General features: G+C 37.6%; 1 protein-coding gene across 5 annotated transcripts in view; it reads left to right on the forward strand.

The window, feature by feature from the left end:
• The window catches only part of LOC122813761 (sulfotransferase family cytosolic 1B member 1-like), a 200,572-nt gene that overhangs the window by 73,329 nt on the left and 104,222 nt on the right, over window positions 1-23,021 (forward strand). The window lies entirely within an intron of this gene.

Consider the following 23,021-nt stretch of genomic DNA (forward strand, 5'->3'; position numbering starts at 1 on the left):
TATAGAGCAACAAAAAACTGTAAGAAAGCATGTAAAATACAATATATAGCAACAATCTTTTAAATCATTCAGCCATGTACCATTATTCAGAAGTTGTTTGTGTATGTAATCAGGTCAGTTATAATATGCTCCATGGCTTTGCATATGGGAATTGTCAGGCTGATGGGCCTGTAATTCATAGGGGTTAATGGTGGTTCCACCCTTGCTGAGTGGTATCCCTATTGTTGTACACCAAACTTCAGGAATGAAGCTAGTTGCTAAATTCAGGTTAGAGGAGTGGCTGTGTGATGGCTTGTTTAGTACTGTTTGTTAAACAGCCAGGTATGTCATCAGGCCCCATGAAGGAAGTGCTTTTAGTCTTTGAGAGCACCTTTGGTACTTATCTTTGGTATTGATGAGGGGGCCTGTGGGCTTCTGGAATAAGCAGGTTTTGAATAGTCATTTCTCCAGTAAAGTTGACATTGAATTGTTAGCTAATATGTTGACCATGTCAACTAGGTCAGAATAGATGGTGCCTAGTTTTCTAACAAAACTAAAAAAAGATTTGTAGTGTCCTTAGTTTTAGATGCCATAGTCAGTTCATGGGCTCTTTCAGTGCTTAATGCTATACTTGAGATGAGGGCCCTTAGTTTTACTGTGTACTTTAAGAAGTTGTTTTCTTTAGTTTTTTATGTTGGTGGCCTACCAGGGAATTACCTTTAAAATTTCCATTATATTTAGATCTGGTAGGCACTGTCAATTCTATAAATTTATCTAAGTGGTTACAAAATTCTTTTGTGTAGCTTCCTGCTGATATGATGTATGTTTTTATGTTGGAGTAATTGAATCTTGAAACTTCAGCATAGAATTTAATGAGATCTGTACATCTGAATTCCTTGAATTCAGAGACATTGGTATCTTCAGATTTAGGGGTTCTAACAGTGAATGTCACTCACTTGTGATCTGACTTAACCGGGGAGGGAGATACCAGGGGAATAGTAAATGAGGACGCTATATTCGTAAGGGCCAGGTCACAAGTATTATGCTCTCAAGTGGGTTTGTTAACAATCTGCTCCAGGGAGCTTTTGCTTATGAAAGCTAAAGATTTTGGAGTGTATCTTAGATTTGTGGTACAGGTGCTCCAGTTTATTGATGGGTAGTTAAAGTATCCCAAAATAATGAAGTTTATGCTTACAGGGAGTTCATTGATTACATCAAGGAACTTTACATGAGTATTTGGGAACATAGAGGGTGTCCTGTAACAGGCTATAAACTAATAGCAGGGTTTGTTTGTTGTGATTTGGGGATGACTGAGCTTTGTTTGTGGGGTCATGTGGTTCTGCTTAGAAGTGATATGGCCCCTAACCAGGTCTAGCCTTATGCTAATTGAACCAATTGGGTACAATAAGGCGCCATACCTTGAGGAAAGGAAACATTTCAGTGCATTACTGGCATTTATGTTTTGCATTTGTGGTCAAAACTGAAGCACTGCAGCCCTTCACAGTTGGCATAACCTGTATCAGCTGCTTTTTACAAATGTAGCAAACAGTTTGCTGTAGTTTGAAAGCAAAACAGCATTGCGTGTGGGGGGGTAGTGGCTCCAGGTTTCTTTTCTTACTGAAGCACAATAGGGGCAGAGTAGCTCTCTGGCGCAGCATGTAGGACATTTGAAGACCACAAAAAAGAAAATGTACAGAAATCCATTGTTAAACATGAAAAAAAACATTTCCTTACATTTCTCTTTGAAAAAGAAAAACAATAATTGTCCAAGTCTAATAATGTATTTACATATTCATATATCCTGTCAGTATGCACATCACAGAGAATAACTTAATTTTTCATGATCAAGCATACTTTTAGCTGGGTCATCCGGCACCCTCTATGTAATAGCACCCAACCAGGTGGCTAGATACATGCCTCCTCCCTTCTGTCCTGGCTTGTCAATAGAGGGGCAAAACAACAAGAACAAAAGGTCCATTCCTTGTACTGGCAAGGTAGCTAGGTACATGCTCCTTCCAAATTGTGGCTGAGGTCTTCAATGAAAGAACCAAATAAAGCCTATGTTCAGGTACCTTGGGCTCCAGAAATGCAAGAACCAACCACATTCTGTCTGTGCCCTGCCTCTGCCCCTCCTTCCTCACATTTAGTAAAATATTTGTTTTCTTATAAACTGTAGCAACTGCTTGATATACTTTATACCCTGCACAGAGCACTACAATACTCAAGTTTTACTTTATAAGTAAAAAATATATATATATATTTTGAAGTGTAGCGAATATAGCAAGCAGCTGCTACATACAGTCTAGCCCACACATAGAGCTATAGCATTATGGATTAACTAACTAAAAATGAAAAATTTCTTTTTTTTAACTTTTCAACTGTAGCAAACTGCTTGCTACAATCTAACAAGCAGTTTCTACAGTTTAGATGACAGATAGATACAGAGGAGGTGTGACTACAAATGCTGCATTAAAGAGCGATTTAGAATGTCCATTTGTACCCCTCGCACACACACACACACACACACACAAACACACACACACACACCTACAGCAGTTGTCCTCTTCGCCCTGCTGAACTATACAACAGAAATGGGAGAATATCACAAAAATATGTTTTGCCTCAGGAAAAAGAAAAGAAGAATCTTATAACAAATTCAAGAACAGCCTGTTTGTACCGATTAGAGACTTGGATTTAATTTAAAACTCATTTCAAATTTCACAGCAAAAACGTTGATAGTCATTTGTTAAACAATACAAAATACTGGCACACTGAAGACAGACTTAGCTGGAGCAGTAGCAAATTTCTCTTCTCTTGAAACTCTCATGAATTAAAAATTAATTTGCTAACCCTTTTAACTACACAAAACCCACTGCAACTTGTAGTCAAATAGCATAAAGTGAAGGACTAATTATCAGCTATGTGAAGGGTGCAGGAATTCAAAGAAAAGTGTGTAATGCATTTTTAACAACATAGGAGAGCCCACTTCACATACGCGACTCCTCTTTTCAGGAGCAAACCAGGTGTACTGAGTGATAAAGTAAGTTAGAATTACACAGAAGACAAAAGAAGACTGAGGGAATTGAGCCATATACTACAGAATGCAGCTCGTCAACACCTCATAGCCTTACTCATCTACTCTAAGTGTCCAAACACAGGGCATTTCACACCTGTGAGATTGCAAAAAAGCAAGTTAAATTAAATTGTATCCATAGTTAAAATATTAAAATTAAACACACAGACGTCACGCTGTCCAGTTTATTTACAACTAAATAATAGTCACACAACAAAACAAAGGAAACCAAGGAACACACCCAAAGAACACAGTTCGTATGATGATGATCTTGTTTAATACAACTGATTCCTCCCTTTACACCACAACTACTGTGGGATGCAGGAATCAAGTATGTATAAACACAAACCCAGAGATGTGACCTTCATTTATAGCCTTTGTATGACTGTGTAGACATCAGATGTTTTCTTACAATCAAATGAATGAACAAATAAATAAATAATGACATAGACATGATTTTTGCTTGCTGTTATGAGAACTGTACAGGGCAACCCACTTTTCCCCTTGGCCCTCCCAACCTTTTGCTCAACAACCAGTGACAAACACACATCAAGAACAGATTTTAACTATTGGTCTGATATACTTAAAAAGTTGCTAACATAATATATTTTGCATTAGCAAGCATTTTCTGAAAAGCATGAACTCTGAAACATGTCCATCATTATTTAGTAACTGTAGTCCACAATACATTAGCAGAAAAAACACAAATTTTATGATGAACAGATCACAAATATTAGGAAAAATCAAGGAAAGTTGAGAATTGTACTCTCTACATGCACACGCGATTGAGCTCGCGCACACACACACACACACACACATATATATATTGAGTACAGCCACTTGTATGACTGTATACCTTAGATATTGCTTGAGATCAAGTGAATGAATAACTTCATAAATCATGGCCCATTAATGTATCTCAACTAGCTGCTGTCACAACCATGCAGTGTATCTCCTCTCTACCCTCTTAACTTCTTAGCTCAAGAATCAGAAATGACCCAAAGTCAGGAACAGAGTTTAAATATTTCACTTATAATCTTAGAAAGTTGCTAAAATAGCAGACTTTTCATTAACAAGCATTTTCTGAAGGATACGTCTGAAATCCACATTTGTCTGTTTAGTGATTGCAATCCTCAACAGTTTGCCAGAAAGGCCAAATTTTACAAGAAAGAGATCAAAATAATTCTCAATTTCTTTGTTTAAGAATTCTGAACAAAGCCAAAAGCAAGAACAAAAAGGGGCATATTTTAAATTTTATTTTAAGCATTAACCAGATAAACCCACTGGACAGTGTCCCTTTTCAGAAGTGACCCAAGAACACACTGGTTAAGTGATTTGGTTAAAATCAAAGAGTAGGCAAATGGAAATGAAATAATGTATATGCTGTACTTTGACCACAAGAAGCAATTTATCCATATCTCAGAGCCATAAAGTACCAGACAACTCCAATTCACTTAAAACAAAATTTAAATATTTCTGTTATATGCCTTGAAAGTTGCTAGAGTAACATTCTTTTTATTAGCAAGCATTTTGTGGAGGATACAAAATCTAAAACTCACATGCCTGTTATTATTTAGTGACTACAAACCACAACAAATTGCCAGAAAGTCAAAGATTTGAAAATGAAGAGATCAAAACACCTCACATTTCTCTGCTCAAGAATTCTGAGCAAAGGCAAATATACTAGGGTATCAAAAACCCCAAAAGGGGCAATTTTTAAAAGTTATTTTCTTTTATCTATTTTTAATCAGATAAACCCACGGTGGCAAAGGCTAAGGATAAGGCATATGAAGAGTTGTATGAAAGGTTGGACACTAAGGAGGGAGAAAAGGACCTGTACCGATTGGCTAGACAGAGGGACCAAGCTAGGAAAGATGTGCAGCAGGTAAAGGTGATAAAGGATAATGAGGGAAACATACTCATAAGCGAGGAGAGTGTGTTGAGGAGATGGAAAGAGTACTTTGAGGGGTTAATGAATGAAGCGGACGAGAGGGAGAGAAGGTTGGATGATGTAGGGATAGTGAACCATGAAGTACAATGGATTAGCAAGGAGGAAGTAAGGATAGCTATGAAGAGAATGAAGAATGGAAAGGCTGTTGGCCCAGATGACATACCTGTGGAAGCATGGAGGTGTTTAGGTGAAAAGGCAGTGGAGTTTTTAACCAGATTGTTTAATGAAATCTTAGAAAGTGAGAGAATGCCTGAGGAATGGAGACAAAGTGTTTTCGTACCGATTTGTAAGAATAAGGGTGATGTGCAGAGCTGTAGTAACTACAGAGGGATTAAATTGATCAGTCACAGCATGAAGTTATGGGAAAGAGTAGTGGAAGTTAGGTTAAGAAGGGATGTGATGATTAGTAAACAGCAGTATGGTTTTATGCTGGGAAAGAGCACTACAGATGTGATGTTTGCTCTGAGAGTATTAATGGAGAAGTACAGAGAATGTCAGAAGGAGTTGCATTGTGTTTTTGTAGACTTAAAGAAAGCATATGACAGGGTGCCTAGAGAGGAGTTGTGGTATTGTATGAGGATGTCAGGAGTGTCAGAGAAGTATGTAAGAGTGGTACAGGATATGTACGAGGGTAGTGTGACAGCGGTGAGGTCTGCGGTGGGAGTGATGGATGCGTTTAAGGTGGAGGTGGGGTTACATCAAGGATCAGCTCTGAGCCCTTTCTTATTTGCAATGATGATGGGCAGGCTGACAGACGAGATCAGGCAGGAGTCCCCATGGACTATGATGTCTGCAGATGACATTGTGATCTGTGGTGAGAGTAGGGAACAGGTGGAGGAGACCCTGGAGAGATGGAGATATGCTCTAGAGAGAAGAGGAATGAAGGTCAGCAGGACTAAGACAGAATATATGTGTGTGAATGAGAGGGAGGATAGAAGAATGGTGAGAATGCAAGGAGTAGAGGTGGCGAAGGTGGATGAGTTTAAATACTTGGGGTCAATAGTTCAGTGTAACAGTGAGTGTGGAAGAGAGGTGAAGAAGAGAGTACAGGCAGGATGGAGTGGGTGGAGAAGAGTGTCAGGAGTGATTTGTGACAGACGAGTACCTGTAAGAGTGAAAGGGAAGGTCTACAAGAGGGTAGTAAGACCAGCTATGTTATATGGGTTGGAGACAGTGGCATTGACAAAAAGGCAGGAGTTTGAGCTGGATGTGGCAGAGTTAAAGATGTTAAGATTTGCACTGGGTGTGACAAGGGTGGACAGGATTAAGAATACGTATATTAGAGGGTCAGCCCAGGTTGGATGGTTTGGAGACAAAGCCAGAGAGGCAAGATTACGTTGGTTTGGACATGTTCTGAGGAGGGATGCTGAGTATATTGGGAAAAAGATGCTAAGGATGAAGCTACGAGGTAACAGGAAAAGAGGAAAGCCTAAGATAAGGTTTATGGATATGGTGAGAGAGGACATGCAGGTGGTTGGTGTGACAGAGCAAGATGCAGAGGAAAGGAAGAAACGGAAACGGGTGATCCACTGTGGCGACCCCTAATGGGAACAGCCAAAAGAAGATGATGAGAAGATGATAATCAGATAAACCCACTGGGCAATATTTTCCTTTTCAGGGGTGATCCAGTATTGCTATCTGAGTGACTTGATCAAAGCCACACTGTAGGCACATGTGGAAAGATACAAATCATGTATTTTTATCTGCAGGAAGCAGGTTGTTAATAACGCAGAGCCTTACATGCCAGACACATCTAATCCACTTAAAAACTTAACAGAACAGGTGTAGCATGCACATGCATTTCCTTAACAATACAAACTCATGACACTCTGACTGGCATTATTTACCGACTAGAATATTCAGTAATTTACCATAAAAAGTAAATTAATGAGGGACAGTGCATAAATATGAGATGAAATAAGAGATATTCTGCAAAACTCATAGACAGATAATAGACAGAGTACGCTAATTCATTTAAAATGTTAAGCAAGCAACAGAGCAACAGGCTTCACGTCTGCTTGCATTTTCTGAAGGAAAACTATGAAAGTTTAATGATTAGCATTACTGAATGACTAATCCTCATTGATTTATTAAAAAATGAAGTTAATGAATGTCTGGCAGTTGGTGTAGAGCATTAAAGCTCTTAATGAGCTGTTTTCTGTAGTGATGGTTACAGGGATTGACGCTTTCTACTTTTATTTGTCTAGTGTGCGACTCTGAGCAAGTTAATTAACCACATGATGCCCTTACATTTCAGTTACTAAGGTTACTGGACAATCTTAACTTACCAGAAAGGCAGTGAAATGAAATCATTTGGTGCACACACACACACACACACACACACACACACACACACACACACACACACACACACACACACACACACACATGCCCGTCTGTATTAGAAATTTCTCTGCAGTTCAAAACTACACTTTTCTCCAGAAAAGCCTCCTCTCATTTGGCAGTAGATTTGAGCCAATGAGAGATCCTTTCTGGTGCTTCACACAGTCTAATGGAAGGACTGAGGGCCAAAGATTTTGCAACTGAGATGTGAGTGGGGGGCCAGGGAGAAATATTAAAACAATAAAGGACTTTTTAAAATTTTTACTACTGCAGGGATTGAGGCACACATGGGAAATATAGTTTTAGAGAGAGGTACATGTACTGCTTATTAGAAATGTAGCAAGCAGTTTGCTACAGTTTAAAAGCAAGGAAGGTTTTTTTTTTTTTACTTTAGACTTGGAAGACGGGATCTTGCTTGTTGCTTACGTGTGGAGTGCCAGATCAGTGAATTGACCTTTTTTTTTCTCTGAAAGGGGGATGAAACACTTTGAAGAAAGGAGAAGTTTCAGTGCATTATGAGCACTCACGAATGCTGGTATTGCATTCATAGACACAACTGAAGCATTTTTGTGCTCCATGTGTGTAGCATTATCTGCAGCAGATGCTGGTTACAAATTTAGTAAGCAGTTTGCTACAGTTTAAAAGCAAACAAGAGCTTTTTATTGTTCTTCTACTAAACTGAGCCCCACAATTGCTAACACAGCTCTTTTTCCATAACAAATATGGAGATGCAAACTAACGAAAACCACCACTAATTCAAAAGCCAAGAACTTGACTCAGGCCAGTCCAAAACGTAAAAAACATGAAAAACAACAAATTTTATTAAGCCACTGTAAAAGCTTTTCATTAGTACCTTGCACTAACTTCTTCAGACAAACAAAACATTCCCACCATTACAAGTGAGTAATTCTCACAGTTTCTTTTTTTTTTTTTTTTAAATTAGAGTCAAAAAATGAAAAATGAGAGTCGACAAATTAATGGTTTTATAACTCTTTATTAGTCGACAGTGGTGGAGGGTTAATAGTTATCAGTTATTGTTATGATTATACATCATTATCATTATTTTACAATATATATTATTGATTCATATTTTATTACTTAGTAATTTTAGGTCTACATACGCTAACTTTTAGACCTGTTTTATTTAATGACAGTATTAAACCTATACTGAGTAGCCTAAATTTATGTTATATTATATGTTACATGTCATATTCTATATTTCTATGTTATTATTTTTATTATTTAGTGAGATATGATTAATATTATATTATTTTTCTTGGGTAGCTGTTCTAGTTATTTAGATACTTAGGACAGTATGCATTAATTTTATTATATTTATTATAATCATTACATTAGTTATTTTACTTGAAAGCAGGCAAGATACAATGTATGCATAGGTAATTTTTGATTAGGAAGCGTCGCGCTTCCATTATTAGTATTTATGCTGTAGGTTGAATATTGTTATTTTTATGTTATTATATATTTTACATATTTATCTACTTTATACAGTTTAATAATCAAAATATTGGGCTTTTTTCTTTTAGTTTCAAAGCCTGCTATTATTACAGTCGTGGTGTATGAATTTTTTATTTTTTATTATGTTAATAGAGAAATGCAAATGCACCTTAGTTAGTTGTGATCTGTACCTTTAAGGAGCTAAAGGGAGAGCAAGGGGGCGTGGTTAAGTGTTTCAATGCTGGTATTTAAACTCACTTGTAATGGTGTGAATGTTTTGCTTGTCTGAAGAAGTTAGTGCAAGGTACTAACGAAAAGCTTTTACAGTAGCTTAATAAAATTTGTTGTTTTTCATATTTTTTTATGTTTTGGACTGGCCTGAGTCGAGTTCTTGGCTTTTGAATTAGCGGTGGTTTTCGCTAGCTTGTTTTTTCCGGTCTTGAAAGTTTATTTCTTTGGTGTTTTTATGTCCACCTTTTCATCGCCAGCAGGGACTATGCCAGAGCCAGGAGATTTAACTATTTTAATCAACCTTCTCACTGAGAAAGTGGAAAACTTAACGCAATGTGTGGAATGTCTTTCGCAGAGTGCTTCATTATTAAATGGACTTAATACTTCACAAACACGCTCCTTGCAGATGCCTTTAACTGGATCTTTGGGTTTGACTTCACCTAATGGCATTATTAATGAATCAGAGGTTCTACCTAACCTTACAACTCATTTGTTGACGCAAGAACGAGAAGGGAATATGAAGAATTTAGTAAGTGGCTGTAAGAGCCCCCCATGTGCACTTGGTTTAGCACAACAACAGAACAACATCTCGGATGGCCAAAAGGGAAGGTATGTGAATTTTAATTTAAATGAATGGCTTAATAGGTTGTTACGTTTTGGATTCGAAAATGACCGAGCTAGTAATGAAGTTATTGAACACGAGAATGTGAGTCTGCCTACTAAATTACATGTATTTGATCAAAAACTACTTAAAAGTAGAAAATTACAACTTGAGGTGGCATATTTCAATGAATGTAGGCAAGCACACATAGGCCGTAAAGGCCTCCAATCCTGGCAATACCCAACAGGACTAGAGGAAGGTTCTAAATTCCACCAGATTTGATAGCCCTGTTTGATAGACATGGGAATGAGTTGTTAAACCTAATTAGTGTACGTTATCAAGAGACTATTAATGAGTTGAATAAGGAATTATCCGTGTTAGATGAAGAGATAAAAACTGATGTTTGTTTCCCAAGGTACAGATTTGAATATGAAAGGTCATATACTAGTATTGACCACTATATAACAAGGATTACCTCAACTAAAGTCAAAAAATTACAAAGAGACATTAAGGCTTATAAGGATGGTGTAGCATATCCAAAACCCCCTAAGTCTCAGGGTAATTTTCTGAAAATTAACCCTAATCTACCGAAACATCCGGTGAGGCCCTGTGAAGAGGGTGATATAACACCAGTTATGGAGCAGAACAAGGGGGCCATTCAAGAGAGACTGAGTCTAGAAGGAGTGAATGGAGCAGGGGAGCAGGGAGATAATATTGATAATCCAAGTCAATTTGATACAGGATTTGTCAGGGTAAATTTTCAAACACAAGCCTCGTCTCCTCAACAAACATTGAGCAGAATGACGAGAAACAAATACAAATCGAGGAAGAACCGATGGAAGATGTTAGATTTTCTAATACCCGATCAAATAAACCCTTTGAAGTGATATATAACACAGGGAAGGACTTCAAAATATATAATTATTCAAATTTTGTTTTCTCCCAACCCCTTGTTGACATTTTAGCCAAGGGCATAACTTTTATACCCTCTAGACGTGCTAGTGTTGATAAATCAATTTTAGACCTTAAACTTTTTGTGAGAAAGTTGAACTTGGCCCTTTTATTGGGAGAGATGGTCCAACCAAGGCCTATGTATCACATTCCAAGTACATATAATCCACCTTTGGCCCCTTGCTTGGGAGTGTTCGAACACATGTGTGATGTGGACATTAGGAATTTGCTTAAGTGTAAACGACAGACCCACTTCAACATTTCCAAAATTGAATTGGACTCATTGGAAGCTCTCAGTTCTTCTTCTATCAGAATAATGAAACATGACAAAGGAGGTAGATTAGTAGCTATGGAACAGGATGAATATACAGATAGACTTTTAGCGATACTTTCTACAGAGACTTATAGAGAAGTATCTAAGAATGAATTGAATATTAGTATGAACCGTGTGCGGTCATACTTTGAATACATGTTCATTAGTGGGTCTCTAGATATGGACATTTACAATTTTATTTCAGTACCCTCACCACGCATTCCAGCATTATTTGGGAATCCCACAATTCATAAAAGTATTGGTGATCCCCCTATGCACCAATTAGTAAACGCGAGGGGTAGTATTACCTATGCATCAGCGAAGGTAGTAGACACCATCCTCAAACAATATGTATTGCAGGTACCACACATAGCCAGAGATTCTTGGTCCTTTTTGGAAAAAGTTGGACTAGCTACCTTTGATGAAAATGCCTATTTTCTGACCATTGATGTCATTGATTTATATTCTTCAATTCCCCATGAGGTAGCACTTGAATGGATTCAATTGGAGATGATTTATTACCAAGCTCCACCCAAAGAGATATCTATGGTGAGCAAGTTGTTGAATATTATTTTGACATGTAACTATTTCACATTCAATAACAGATGGTTCCATCAGTTGATTGGTGTGCCTATGGGGTCTCCGTGTGGCACCAGTGTAGCTAATTTGGTCATGACTCATTGGGAAAGAACGTTTGCCTTCCCAATAATATTATTCAAGAGAAAGTCGTTCTGTACATAAGATTCTTGGACGACATTTTTATCTTGTTTAATGGCTCACTGGAAGAAGCCCAAGACCTAGTGATCGGCTTCAATAATTTGTCTGACTTTTTGAAATTTACTTGTACAATAGACTTGGAGAAGATATCCTATTTGGATGTGGAACTTTATAAAGACAGAAGTCTAGGTCAGTTTGGAGCCAGAATCCATCGGAAATCAACTTTCTCTAATTCTTATCTACATTATGATAGTGACCATCCGCTTCACCAGAAAAAAGCTATAGTCAAAGGACAACTTGTAAGAGCAGCTAGGATGGTGTCAAGGGATAGTGAATTTTTGGAAGAGTGTGATTTCATAGCCAATTTATTTCTGGATCGAGGTTATCCAGAAACCTTGATTGATGAGTTGTGTTTTGAAGTTAAGACCAAGAGAGCTAATGGCTATTTTTCTTCTATTTTGAGTCACATTGTTCCTGAATTGAGTCATTTACCATCACCTGTATGCCCTGATTCTCAGGGAAACATGTCCAGGTCCAATTTTATTTTAACTTTTAATACAGATGCCAATGACATAGTTACTATAATTAAGAGGAACTGGCGATTACTATCCCCTGAGTTACTTGGAGATCCAATTTTTGATAAAGCCCCATTGATAACACACAGAAGGGGCCCTAACATCAAAAATCTACGCGAAATTTACTAACACCAAGATCAGGGATGTATAAATGTAATATGTGCAAGTATTGCAGATTTGTCCAGGCAGGTACAGCCTTTACAGTTAAGAACAGGAAATTCCTCATGAGGGGACGTTTCACTTGTTCCAGTACACAAGTGGTATACCTTGCTCAATGTTCATCATGCCCCAGTTTTTACATTGGCAAGACTGAGAGGAAACTCCAGGAAAGAATGTACGAGCATTTGTATGCCATAAGAAGAATGAAAATGGACAATGCTTTGGCTATGCACATTCAGAACAACCCAAACCATGAGTTTACATTTATGGTTATAGATCAGCTGTATAATACCAATTCTTATGGACCTGAGACATATAGATTAGAATGTAAAGAGCTTCTTTGGCAATTAAGATTGGAAGTGTATCGCCCCCCTGGTCTTAACAGCTCGTTATCCATTAGTTGTTTTTTAAAACTTAAAAGTTTGAAGAGGTGACGAGCTGTTTATTCTCACAATTTTTTTTTTTTTTTTAAATGAGAGTCAAAAAATGAAAAATAAGAGTCGACAAATTAATGGTTTTATAACTTTATTAGTCGACAGTGGTGGAGGGTTAATAGTTATCAGTTATTGTTATGATTATACATCATTATCATTATTTTACAATATATATTATTGATTCATATTTTATTACTTAGTAATTTTAGGTCTACATACGCTAACTTTTAGACCTGTTTTATTTAATGACAGTATTAAACCTATACTGAGTAGCCTAAATTTATGTTATATTATATGTTACATGTCATATTTTATATTTCTATATTATTATTTTTATTATTTAGTGAGATATGATTAATATTATATTATTTTTCTTGGGTAGCTGTTCTAGTTATTTAGATACTTAGGACAGTATGCATTAATTTTATTATAATCATTATATTAGTTATTTTACTTGAAAGCAGGCAAGATACAATGTATGCATAGGTAATTTTTGATTAGGAAGCGTCGCACTTCCATTATTAGTATTTATGCTGTAGGTTGAATATTGTTATTTAAATGTTATTATATATTTTACATATTTATCTACTTTATACAGTTTAATAATCAAAATATTGGGCTTTTTTCTTTCAGTTTCAAAGCCTGCTATTATTACAGTCTTGGTGTATGAATTTTTTATTTTTTATTATGTTAATAGAGAATTGCAAATGCACCTTAGTTAGTTGTGATCTGTACTTTTAAGGAGCTAAAGGGAGAGCAAGGGGCGTGGTTAAGTGTTTCAATGCTGGTATTTAAACTCACTTGTAATGGTGGAAATGTTTTGCTTGTCTGAAGAAGTTAGTGCAAGGTACTAACAAAAAACTTTTACAGTGGCTTAATAAAATTTGTTGTTTTTCATGTTTTTTACGTTTTGGACTGGCCTGAGTCGAGTTCTTGGCTTTTGAATTAGCGGTGGTTTTCGCTAGTCTGTTTTTTCCGGTCTTGAAAGTTTAAATATGGAGATGCAACCAGAGCCGAATCATGGTCAAATGGGGCCCTAGGTAGGGTAATGGACCAGCTTCCCTCATCACTCCATTGCTCCACTACTTGTTTGTCTCTCCCCCGTTACCATAAACACTTTTCAACCCTCACAGTCTGCATACTATTTTCTTCTTTACTTTTGCAATGATTATAGAGATTTGGATTTAATTTAAAATTTCGATTTCAAATTTTGGAGCATAAACACTTTTATCTATTTGCTAAACAAAATAGTCTCATATGGAAAACAGACTTATCATGAGCAACAGTAAACCTGTCTTCCCCCTGAATCTCACATTCATTATAAATGCATCTGGATAATGGTGGATTAAGTGCACCTTAAGCCCTGGGCTGTTTTCAAACCATGGGCCCCCTGCATACGTTTTTTGGATCATGATTAAATGTTTGTGTTCTTTGAGTCACCTTCCTGATTATTTTAAATTTTATTTCTTGTTTAATAGAGCAACACCTGTTAAGAGTGCATTTTAAATTGCCAGATTTCAACATTTTTCTAGTAAATAGTGAAACAAAATGTATGAACCAGTAATGATGAAAGTACCCATATCAGAATATTTCAACTCTAGAAAGCCACTCAAACTGCTACTCCATCAGTATGTGGAGTCAACAATTATGTCCACTATACTGACTGGCAACAGTATAAAGTAGTCCAGTTTACTTTACACAAAAGCACACTAGTCAGGCAAAGACAGATCTATGACTTTAACTCTGCAGAGATGAAAGTTAGTCACTTTTATCCAAAGATATCCCCCAAACCCAGCAGTTATAGCTACATTCACAAAAAGAATGAAAATGAGCTGTTAGGTGCACTAGAATACTGAACTTAGTGCTTTTGTCTTATTAGTACATATTAAAGACTTCATCAGAGTTGAAAATTCCTTAAAACAGATGTATTTAAATAGCTGGAACTCACAAATGATAAAATAGACTGTATTTATTTCTGTGGTTTGTGCTGGGTTACTAGATTTAACTACATTGTTGAGTGCATCCTTCTCGGATGTCTGTGTCAAAAAATTAACAACAATAATGACCAAAGTACATATTTCAAATTTGTTTTACCCAAACAGATAGTAGCCAAAATGTTCCAACTTAATTCATGTGCACATGTACACTAGTCCTGCAAAGCCAGATTAAAACTGTTTAAATGTGACCAAATGATAAGAGCTTAAAGTGCTTTCATCCACAGATAGTCCCCCACCAGCAGTTATAGACACTTTGTTGACAGTGTACACCCCTTATTGTTATGAAGAAATAAATTACATGTACTTTATTGTTAGCTTTGGATGAACCATATGAAACTGTATAAATATCACTAGCACCATACCATAAGATATAGCCATGTGTAGCATGGTTTAAATAGAAGACTATTTATGAAGGCATAAGAAATAATAACCACCTGATAGCATATGCTAAGCCAATATGCACAATCTCTGCAGAAGTAAAAGTCATCTGAATAATTCCACATTAAAGAGAGCTATTACTAATGCAGAAGTTGCTTCTGGCTGCCCTTGAATAAATTGCCTGTTATATTTGAAAAAATGGTGTGCTAGTGATATTGCCATACCATTTCCTATGTAGTAGTTAATGGCTGGCAAACAATGACAACAGTTTCATAGTTACAATAAAAATCCATGCCTCTGCCATCTCTGCTCATTACAACACAGAGCTTCCCCTCTTTTCTCATCCTCTGCTTAATCAGTATCTTAGAGGGGCCACAAATTTAAGGCCACCCAGAAGATCACCAACTCCTGCATAGGACCTCAATTTTGTGCTGGAAAAACTCACTTTGCCTCCTTTTCAACCAGCAGCTTCTGCAGATATAAAATTTCTATCTTGGAAATTAGCTTTTCTCTTGGCAGTCACTTCAGCAAGAAGGGTTTCAGAACTACAGGCTCTCATGGCAGTGGAGCCTTTTATTATATTTTATCCGGACAGGTTTGTCTCTCAGGACCAATCCTTCTTTTATGCCTAAGGTGGTATCCAGTGTGGCTCTTAACCAGACCATTCACCTGCCAACATTTTACCCAAATCCGCAGGACAAGGGGGAGCGGATTCTGCATTCATTGGATGTACACAGACAACTAAGATTCTACTTAAACAGGACCAAATCTCTAAGAAAGTCTGAGTAAGTACTGGTAGCATTTGCTGCAATGTCAGAGGGGAAGGCTATATCAAAGCAGACTATTTTTAAGTGGATAAGCCACTGCATTCGTTTCTGCTACTTGCACCATAGTAAACCTGTGCCCAAGGGGATCAGATCACATTCCACCAGGGCTGCCTCTACTTCAGCAGCTGTTCTCAGAGCGGTTCTAACCAAAGACATTCTAGAAGCTGCTACTTGGAGCTGTGTTCATACCTTCACAAAGCATTATCATTTGCCTCTCTTCTCCAAATCCAGGGCAGGCTTTGTCACTGCAGTTCTGCATGGCCTTATAGCCGCTCCTAATGCTATTTAGTTCCATCCTCCCATCCATAGCTTTGGGATTCTACCCAAATGTAATGACTGCAATAGTGAAACATGAAGAACATAGTACAGTTGTGTACACTTACCATAAATGTAGATGTTCGAGTGTATTCACTGTTGCAGTCCAGGTTACTCACCCGCCATCCCCCTTTCTATACCTTTTCTTTCCTTCACTATACACAAAAGTCTTTGTGGTGTAGTTGATTTTAGATGAAGGTAAAGTTTATGTTTCTAAAAGTGCATTTATATATATTTACTGTTTATTTATATATGTATGTATATATATATATATATATATATATATATATATATATATATATTTATATCTTTTTTTTTTTTGCTCCCCATTTGGGGGGGGGCACCTGACATCTGGGGCAAGAAAAACTGAATAAAATGGCGTTGGCTGCATGTTTTATACCCCTGACGACCTGACGTCATGGAAGAAGAGACAGCAGCTGACGCAGGACCCAAGACTTTGTTATTCAGGCCGATTGAGGGCAACCTGCCAGCAGATTACCCAAATGTAATGACTGCAACAGTGAATACACTCGAACATCTACATTTATGGTAAGTGTACACAACTGTACTTTAATCTTCTCCATCCTGTCATAAGCATACCAATTACTCTGTTTCCCGAGTGTTACACTGTTCTAGTCTTTTCCCCATTGTTTTACAGCTCTTCTCATACCCATCTTCATCTCTGGTATAATCAACTTTGTGTTCCAGCTGTCTCATTATCTGTCCTTTTTTTCCACCATTTATATACTATTATCCGTTCACTACTTCATTACTGTTTCCTCCATTGATAAATATATAATTACGTTTTTTTTTTTCAGTTATTTTTGTATGCATCTTACTACTTTATTTTTATTTTCATCATTGAAAAATGTATAACAAAGATTGCTATACAATTTAAATTATTTTGTTGTATTATTTTTATATATTCATTACTGATACATTTGTAACTCGTAATGCACATTCTCATTTTTATAGCTTTTGTCAATTTTTTTTATACAGAATAATCTTAGTTAGGCAGTGTGCAAAATAGTTGGTGACTGTTGTGCTAAGGTCTGTTTCTAAAGGAGTATTGAGAAGGAGCTTATGGTCTACCAGATCAATTACTTGAGTCAGATCTGTGAATATAGTGCCTATGATTTTGCCTTTATCCATGTTTATGAGAATGTGGTCTGTAAGGGTCCAAAGTAATGGTATCATGATTCTCCCTTTTCAGAACCTATGTTGGATGTTGGTGTCTGTATAAAACTTCATGTTTTGTTTTAAGTAAAATGAAATTTAGAAATGTATGATTTTTTTCTGATACAAACAATGAACAAGGATAGGAATATGTGTAGTTCCAACCTCACCACCATGAGTTTTGAGGAAAAAATAAAAAACAGAGAAACTAGTGATCTTAAAACCTTGTTGATGATGTCATTCGCAATAATTCCCAAAAATCATGAAACCCAGGTAGTGTTCCAAAGCAATCAGCCTTTACTTTTCAAAGACAAGTGATCCTCAGTAACAAAAATCAGAAATATTTTACAATGTTAAACATATCAGCTTTTTTACACTTAGAAGTAGGCTTGGAAAATATATGTATTGTTTAATTTTAAACCAGGCTTTTCAAGGCAAACAATATAAACAGAGCCATAAACAGTGTACTTTAGAACAACACATACCCACCCTCACACACTAAACCTGATTAGGTCAAACTTAATTCTAGTTAAGGGAAACACTACCTATCTATTTGCACCCACATTCCCAAATGATGTGTTGAGGAAAGCATACCATACACCTAAAAACACTAACTTTTAACTAAAATCACTTTTGGCTAACTAATGCAATAAAGCCTTGATCAGGTCTGTGACAAGAACTAAAATCATGTACACAGGTAGACAAGTAAAAAGAGTTAACTAGATTGATAGAAAAAAAACACATAACTGTCTAACCATAAACATTATCTAACTAGAACACAATACATATAAATATATATTTATCTAGTAATATCTAATATGCATTAGTGTGTATAAAAACAATTATTTATAGCTCAGAAAAATTATTTAGAAAAAATTATTTCAGAAAAAAATTATTTTATTTACAGTATTGTTGTAGAACAGTACCTCCCTGGTTAGGTTGCGCAGGAGTGGCTGCGACTTCTGTGACTGACATGCTAAATGGCTGTGATGTTGTTTGCAAATGATGCATGACTGACTGCCATGCAAATTTGACAGTGACATCATGCATACATTGGTAGATGATTGACAAATATTGAAATCGCTGCTGTGCAGATGGGTTCCACTGGAGACAGATGTTATTACTTTGCCTTGGTCCATATTTTACAGAGCCAACAGGCCACTAAGAGCTAGGGCTAAGGTTAGGATTAGGGTTAGGGCTAACCCTACACCTAACCCTAATCTGAACCATAACCCTAACCCTAGTCTTAGCCTTAAATGTTAGGGTTACAGTTAAGGTTAGGATTAGGGTTAACCCTAGGCATAACCCTATCCCTAATCCTAACCATAGCCCTAACCCTAGCCCTGCCTCCCCGAGCTAATGCGCTAAATACCCAATGAATATTCATGAGGCCGGTGACGATATCACCATGAATATTCATTCATTATTCAAACAAATCACCGGGTGTTGGGTGGTAAGCGGGTTTAGGCAGGACTTGCTACTGTGCATCCGGGTAGGTACTGTTCTGCAACAATGCCTTATTTACAGTTCAAAAAAAAAAATGCCAGTGCTTTGCAGTTAAAAAAAAAAAAAAAAAAAAAAAATGAAAAAACTGCCATGACAGTTTTCATGTTTACAGCTCCAAAAACATGTTTATTCAATGAAAACCAGTAGAAAAAACACACAAAATAATGGATGAAGTAAACTAGTAAGGTGTAAAAGTGTACAGGTGTGTGCATGAGCATACACCAGTATGATAAATGGGGGAATTATACCAGTACTTCATGGTAATACTTTATGATAATAGCTGTATGAAAACAATGTGTGTTTTGAGTTTACCATTTAAATCTCTGGTGTGATGCAAGAGTGTACGAAATCTAATCAAAGCAGAACTGAGGTTAAAGTAAGTAAACGTATATAGATTTACATACATACTACACATAATTTTTTTTATGTTTAGAACATAAAATACTTCCTCAGAAATTTCCTAAAAAACCTTTACAGATTGGGTGGCAGGTTACGTAAATTCAACACACTCTTAATAGAGCAACAGTAAAGTCCTGGTTTTCTGAATTCATTTAATTTCAACCGCCAGCATAATTCTTTTTTCTCCAAAAAAACCATTGACATCCCCTTTAAGCTCATCCATCTCCACACAGTCCAGAATGATAAATTTAAAACCAGAATGTCTGGGGTGTTCTGATAAGTGTTTGGATAAGGTATTCCTCTGGCTTTTACATCTGATGTTGGAAAGATGACCTGAGATCCTCCTTTTCAGTTTATTCACAGTCTTACCTACATAAAATGAAGGCAGTCACTACACATGGCCCTATATACAACTTTTTCAGTATTGCAGTTACCACCTGCTGAAATTTTCACCATCATTTTAAGATGGGGCACTCATATGAGTCGCACCTCATCAAGTACTCACAGAAGGTGCAGTTTGGTGGCCCACAGATTGTAGCGCTCATGTCATCCTGGTGTTTTTTATTTTTCTTTTATTTGTTACTCACTATACAGACAAACACTTTGGTTGTGGGTTTTTTCAACTATCCTTCCATCGATTAGACAACATACATGAGCACAAATACGTTAGCCCTGAGGTTCCAAGACGTTGTCAATAGAAATGCCCTGGAACAGCTAGTCTGCACCCCCACATGTGACTCAAATGTGCTAGAATTAGTACTCACCAACATGGGAGGTCTCTGCAGTACCTCCTGTGCGTTACCCTGCCTGGTAAGGTCAGACCATAAATCTGTCTCATTTGAAGTAACGATCAGACCTGGCACCCCCACAGGAGCAAAAAACTGAAAAATGTCTCCAAAGCAAACTACAGTCTACCAGGCAATGATATAAAAAGTTTCAAACCCCTGGCTAATGCAGCCAATAGTGACTGCTATGCAGAGAAGTACACAACTGCCCTGTATAACAATCTAAACAACTGTATAGACTCAGCTGAACCTGACTGGATCAAAAACAGGCCCTCACAAAAAAACAGGCCACCCTGGTGGACCTCGAGTATAAATAGGTTATATAACAAAAGGAAGAAACTGACATCTAAGGACAAGAGGGAAGGTAATCAGCAGAAGAATACCCTCCAGAGATTGAACAAGCAAATCAGATAACGTGTACAGTTTTCTAAAACTAGTTATGAAGCTAAATTAGCATCCCTAGCTAAGGATAATCATAAGGTATTTTATGAAGCTAAATTAGCATCCCTAGCTAAGGACAATCATAAGGTATTTTATGAAGCTAAATTAGCATCCCTAGCTAAGGATAATCATAAGGTATTCTTTAGCTACATCCAAAATCTAAAGGAATGTCCAAGTATATGCCAAACGTATAGTGGACGCTATCTCCCATACTGAACCTGAGGAAATTGCCAACCTGCTAGCTGACAGATTTGGAGCAAACTTCACCCCCCCCCCCCCCCCGTCCCCACTAGCCATACCCCAAAGCATACCTGACACCAGTCCTCTACCTAGTATCTCCAAAGATCATGGCATATTCATACTCTCTAAGGCCAAACGCACAGCCTCTATGGGACCAGATAACATCCCAGACTGCTAATTAAACAATCTAAAACAAGACCTAGAAGAACCACTTGGCACTCTCTTTATCCTCAGCCTGAGCACTGGCTTTGTTCTAGCAAAGGGGGTCCATCAACCGAACCTGGAAAGTATAGACACATAAGTCTAACCAGCCTTATCTGCAAGGCCATGGAAAGAATCATCATGGACGTTAACAGCCAGGACATGTGACCTTCAAACTCTTCAATCAACCCAGTGTGGCTTTGTTAAGGGTATGTCATGCTTACTGAACCTAGTGGAGTTCTTTGAGAATGTCACCAAAGCTCTGGATGAAGGCTTAACAGTACATACTGCCTATCTTGACTTGGCCAAGGCTTTTGACACAGTCGGGTATCATTGAGAAACTCTCTCAGCTGTGAATTAACTCATATGTCACTAGATGGGTAGCCGACTGGGTCATCGACAGAAAGCATACTGTCAAAGTTGAGGATTCCAGCTCTACCAGTAGACCAGTTACCAGTGGAGTACCACCAGGATCTCTGCTGGGCCCTCTACTGTTTGGAATCTATTTCTCGAAAGTCCAGGTGAAAGTAGATGGCCTTTGGCTTACTAAGGTCTCTGATGATTGCAAACTGGGTGCAATCACCGTGTCCCCAAATGATGTTAACATATTACAGAAGAGGGATAACACAGACAAATGATTGGTGCCAAAGCCACAGACTAAAATGAAATGCAAAGAAGTGCATTATTATCCCCTTTGGCAAAGAGGAAGTCCCTGCAAATTGCAATATTGACAGCGCCCTCTAAGCTCAAACCCAGTGGTGTGAGATTTCAGAACACAGGTTGATAGCAATCTAAACTTCAGTCACCATGTGTCCACAGTGGTAAGGAAAGCCTTCTGTGTTGTGACTCTCATAAGTAAAGGCATCACATTCAAGACTAAGGATGTTATAACTCCTCTCTACTCGACCCTCATCAGACCAATAATAAAGTACACTGCTCCCTTTTGCATGTACCTCACCACACACCTGCAGCCACTGTCGAGACCACAGAGATGACAGAGGTTTCTCACCAAGAAAATTCAGGACCTTTAAAACGTAACCTACATGGAAAGACTGAAAGTCCTGTTGCTGTACTCTGTATCCTACAGGCTGCTGAGAGTCATTTTGTACCAGGCCTACAGAGCAGTCTCTGATTCTGCCCCAGTGGAAACACTGTATGTCTGCAAATCAGATGGGGTAAGAGTCACTCACTCCAGAGATCTCAGCCTAGCCTGTGACATTAACAGAGCATGCTGGAGAGACAGGTGTGTCTCCCAGAAATTGCCACTCCTCTGGAATAAACTCCCAATTCATGTGAAGCAGAGCTCCTGAATAACCCTTTTCAGGTGCAACCTAGACAATTGGATGGGAGAATGTAAATTTATGCTGGGGGCTGGCATCTATGTACCTCATGGACAGCAGCAGTTGGTGCTGATCATAGACACGGTCTGCGAATAACAACCATCTAACCAAGGTCAGTGAGGGAACATGGGTATAAAATGGCTAAGCTTGTAAAGACCCTAGGGTTATTAGCCTAGTAACCTCCTATGAACCTATTGTATGAAAAGTTGAAAGGGGAACAAATTAATTGGCCTCAATTATTTGCACTTGTCTATATACTGCAAACTGTAGTTAAGTTGCTGAAGAATAACATCAGAAGAGGTGCATATGCATGTGAGTTGTGCTTTTATAGGTGGATGTGTAAGTACAAATGCACATGCGTGCGTGTGTGTGTGTGTGTGCACACGCACGCGTCTGTGTGCTTTGGATTTTGAATGAATGACTGTATGTAATGCGATGGTTATTCCTGTAGGTCTGCCATTGTCTTTAATGTTATTGTAACATGGAGCACTACTTATTTATCCACTAACATGAATATAAAAGTCTTATTCACTGTTGCCTGTGAAGAAGAAACTTGTGGCTTGTCATCCCTGTTGACAAGACCTTCTGCAGTCATGTTTGCTTTTCCTGGGTATGCATTCAAAGATATATTATT

The sequence above is a fragment of the Protopterus annectens genome, chromosome 10.part0 (assembly GCF_019279795.1).
Source record: "Protopterus annectens isolate FY-2018-M chromosome 10.part0, PAN1.0, whole genome shotgun sequence".
NCBI classification, from domain to species: Eukaryota; Metazoa; Chordata; order Ceratodontiformes; family Protopteridae; genus Protopterus; species Protopterus annectens.